The sequence below is a fragment of the Chiloscyllium plagiosum genome, chromosome 34, assembly GCF_004010195.1.
Source record: "Chiloscyllium plagiosum isolate BGI_BamShark_2017 chromosome 34, ASM401019v2, whole genome shotgun sequence".
NCBI lineage: Eukaryota > Metazoa > Chordata > Chondrichthyes > Orectolobiformes > Hemiscylliidae > Chiloscyllium > Chiloscyllium plagiosum.
In genome coordinates, this window is record NC_057743.1 from 32,685,520 (window position 1) to 32,690,246 (window position 4,727).

General features: G+C 41.2%; 1 protein-coding gene across 17 annotated transcripts in view; it reads right to left on the minus strand.

Annotated features, from left to right (window-relative positions):
- The window catches only part of LOC122540403 (protein polyglycylase TTLL10-like), a 330,185-nt gene that overhangs the window by 62,702 nt on the left and 262,756 nt on the right, over window positions 1–4,727 (minus strand). The gene's annotated exons all lie outside the window — the stretch shown is intronic.

A 4,727-nucleotide genomic window follows, 5' to 3' on the forward strand; every position in this document is an offset into this window, starting at 1 on the left:
TGCCTCACAGCACCAGGGTCCTGGGTTCAATTCCCGCCTGTCTGTGTGGAATTTGCATATTCTCCCCGAGTCTGCGTGGGTTTCCTCCCACAATCCAAAGATGTACAGGTCAGGTGAATTGCCCATGCTAAATTGCCCAGTGTTAGGTGCATTAGTCAGGGGTAAATATAGGATAGGGGAGTGGGTTTCTCTTCGAAGGGGTGGTGTGGACTTGTTGGGCCGAAGGACCTGTTTCTACACTGTAGAGAATCTAATCTAAATCTTTCTCCTCTCAAACCAAACCTCTGCCCTCTAGTTCTGGACAATTGAGGGAAAAGACCTTGTCAATTTACCCTATCCACGCCTCTCATGATTTTATAAACCTCTATAAGGTCATCCCTCAGCCTCTGACGCTCCAGGGAAAACAGCCCCAGCTTGTTCAGCCTTTCCCAATAGCTCAAACCCTCCAATCCTGGCAAAATCCTTGTAAATCTTTTCTGAACCCTTTCAAGTTTCACAACATCCTTCCTATAGGAGGGAGACCAGAATTGCACACAATATTCCAAAAATGGCCTAACCAATGTCCTGTACAGCCCCAATATGACTGCCCAAACAGTATCATCATCTACATCATCATCATTGACACATTCATTTCTTATTATACCACACCGATTATAGGTCAGATTTTTTTTAAATCAAGTATTCACAAATGCCTCCTGTGAAATGAACAGCAGGAACATCCCCCATCTTCAATGCCTCCTCCAAATTGCCCCTTCTCAGCATCTAACTTCAGGCTGCCGGGGGCAATCCCCTCTTCAAATGAGCAAACTGCCCGTGGAGGCATGACAGGCATAAAATGTTAATGAGAGCAGCAACTCAATTTCAAGGTGGTCTCAATCAGCTGCCTGTGCAGTGCCAAGTTTGGATTTAAAAAAAGTCCATGTTGTTTTCCATCCCAACTTTGACAGGGGCTCTAACTATCAGCCTCCTTTCAATAATCGAATAGGTAAATGCCAGAAGTTGACTTTTATTTCTTTTTGTGTTTCTTCTTGAGCAATTTTTAAAAATTATTTGCTGTTTAGAAAATGAAAGTTGATTGTATAACTATTTCCAATACTGTGAGGGAACTTGAATTTTATAATTTCATTGTGATTTGAAGAGAAGAATGGCAGTTTTGTGATGGAGAACCTTAATCAATATAATGTCTATTTAAAAATGTACATGTTTATTTACATTATATTATCATTTTAATAATAAATATGTTAAACCACCTTCCATTTTGAGGATGATACTGACTTTGCCTAGGGTTAGGGTTAGGGTTAGGGTTACCACCCATTTATAATTCTTTCCTGATTATCATTTTGATTTGAAATTCAGCAGAAGTGTATAATATTTGGCTGCGTTAATATTGGCCATTTTACATCAAGACCCAAGTTCAAAAAAGTTCCCAATGTATCAATAAGACTCCAGGCCAATCCTGATAATGTTGTAATTTGCATTCAAATGATTAGACACCTGGTAAATAACACATTTTCAATTATAGTTTTACCTGTTGCTAGAAATACCTAAACTTTTGTAATGATTTTAAATTCTGTTCTGAGCAGCTATAGAACCGATTAATTCAGCAGCACAATAAAGAAAATGGTCTGGCAAAGCCAATCATCTATAGCAAGGTATTTTGATCAATGTGTGTTCCTGCAGCTGTGTCCCATGATTCAAAGTCTACCTCTTCCACCCACAATTCATTGCAGCTGCTACCTGTACAATCTACAAGGTGCAATGCACTAACTTGCCAAGGTTACTTCAAGAGCATCTTCTGCTCTCTAGTCTCTGGGAGGGCAAAAGGATCAATGTTTCCATCCTAATTTGAAGATTTGGGGCTGTTCTTTTATCATCTATCTTGGGCACACGCTTGTCTGTAGATATTCAAGAAATGTCAGCCACCAACACCTTCTCAGGCAACAAGGTGGGGCAATCAGTCTGACTCTTGTTATTGTCACCCAGCTCCCGGAACAAAACATAAACCACGCTGCATAGTTTGTGTTGATGCACATTTAAAGATCAAATATACAATAAAATAATTTGAAACAAAATAATTTTAAATAATAAACCAGTAATTTGAAATATTATCAGATGATTTTATTCTTCTGAAAAGCAGAAATAATACAAGATCCTGTTTCAATGAAAAACAGGAATCATTTCCCACGCTGGGGGATTAACATCATGGTAAAAGTGGTGAATGCGTGGGTGACACTGAGCACTTTCACCTTTCGCTGAGCAGCTTCTTGTCACCTGGCAGCTGTTTCTTGTTATGAGGAGCAAGTGCAAGTTCTTTTGTAATGTGGGGATCTAGTTCAAGGATTCTTATCCAGTTTATTCTTGATGTGAGGAAGTGAAAAACTCCAGTTTACTCTCAAATAGCCACAGCTACCCTTTTTATTTCAAGAAGGTAAACAGAAGCAAAAAGGAACAAAATCCAGTCTGATCTCCCTGATTGGCCAACTCTTTGCTTAATGTTTTAGTTGAGTTCTTGAAAAGTGAAACTTCAAGTGAAACAACATTGAATAATAGTGAGAGGGGTTCCTGGGGTTTTGGGAACAGGAAATGACATCACCACAAACCCCAGGAACCCCATCCAGGACAAACATATAAATAGAAAGCAGGAGACAACAGCTTCGCTTCACTTGGAGGTTGTCACTGATGATGTTACCTCGCCAGGTAATGAAACGTCTGGATATCAAACCTACAGCTCAGCGAGCAAAGCTACACCCTAAATAGGATAAGTTGTCTGGACCATTGATTACTCCTGTCTACATTTTACTGACAATTTTCAGTGTTACTTTTTAACAATAGATAAAAATATTAATTAATACCTAATGAAAAGCCTTAGTTCCACCATTTCATCAGCTGCCCTACAGAAAAGATTCTCTTCTATACCTTCATGGATGTGAACAGCACTGGCAAGTCCACTATTTATTGTCTACCCCACACTACCCTTGCGAAGCTGATAGTGAGATGCTTTCTTGAATTAGTGCAGTCCAATGATATGGGTAGCCTGACAGTGCTGTTAGGAAGACAGTTCCAGGATTATCTAGAAACAGTGAAGGAACAGTGATATAGTTTGAGGTCAGGGTGATGTGTGGTTTGGAGGAAGACTTACAAGAACAGGGCCAGAGGGAGTAGGGGTACATCAGTGTTGCATAACCAGGGCCCAGGGCTCAAAGGGGCTTGTGCCACAATGCTAAGGACCAGGTGGAGCCAGGGCCCTGGTTATGGAACACTGATGTACCCCCACTCTCTGCCCTGCTTACAAAGGTTGAAGAAGAGCATGGGATTCAAATACACTGTCAAAGGAATCGTGGTGAGTTGCTACAGTGTATCTTACACATAGCACACACAGCTGCGACTGCATTTTTCTGGCTACTTGGGTTAGTTTCTGGTCAATGCAAACCTCAGGATGCTGATGGTATGGGATTTGGTGATGACCACACCTTGAAAATCAAGGTGAAATGGCTAAATTCTCTCTTATTGGAGATGGGCATTATTTGGCACAAATTTTACCAGCCACCTACTGATTAATTTTTAACATTATCCTCAGTAAGACTTCGTTTCTTCCCCTTCACTCCTGAGAATGCCAAACTATCAACTTTTTGTTACCAAGTTTTTTTGTCCGGAACCTGCAGGATTAGTAGAGTAGTGTCACTAGGGGAGGGGCAAATAGCAACAGATGTTGAAACCATCTTCCTGGGAAGGAGTCATGGAACTTACTAGAGTCATAGAGATGTACAGCATGGAAACAGACCCTTCGGTCCAACTCGATCATGCTGACCAGATATCCCAACCCAATCTAATTCCACCTGCCAGCACCTGGCCCATATCCTTCCAAACCCTTGCTATCCATATACCCATCCAGATGCCTTTTAAATGTTGCAATTGTACTAGCCTCCACCACTTTCTCTGGCAGCTCATTCCATATACGTACCACCCTCTGAGTGAAAAAGTTGCCCCTTAGGTCTCTTTTATATCTTTCTCCCTCACCCTAACCTATGCCCTCGAGTTCTGGACTCCCACACCACTGGGAAAAGACTTGGTCTATTTATCCTATCTATGCCCCTCATGAATTTATAAACCTCTATAAGGTCACCCCTCAACCTCCGACACTCCAGGGAAAACAGCCCTAATCTATTCAATCTCTCCATATAGCTCAAATCCTCCAACCCTGGCAACATCCTTGTAAATCTTTTCTGAACCTGTTCAAGTTTCACAACATCTTTCCAATAAAGAGCAAGTTACTAAATTGAGTAGAAATATGAAATAAGTTGATTAAAGAAAGGCTCTAAACATAACAATTGTAGAAAAGATGAGACAAGAAGGTGTATGCAAGGTTTGTGAAGCTTTGTAGCTCAGGTTGAGGTTTAGGGTGTAGGGTGTAGGTTTGCTCACTGAGCTGTAGGTTTGATATCCATAAGTTTCATTACCTGGCTAGGTAACATCATCAGTAGCGACCTCCAAGTGAAGCGAAGCTGTTCGCTCCTGCTTTCTATTTATATCTTTCTCCTGGATGGGGTTCCTGGGGTTTGTGGTGATGTCATTTCCTGTTCGTTTTCTGAGGGGTTGATAAATGGCATCTGGATCTATATGTTTGTTTATGGCGTTGTGTTTGGAGTGCCAGGTCTGTAGGAATTCTCTGGCATGTCTTTGCTTAGCCTGTCCCAGGATAGATGTGTTGTCCCAGTCGAAATGGTGGT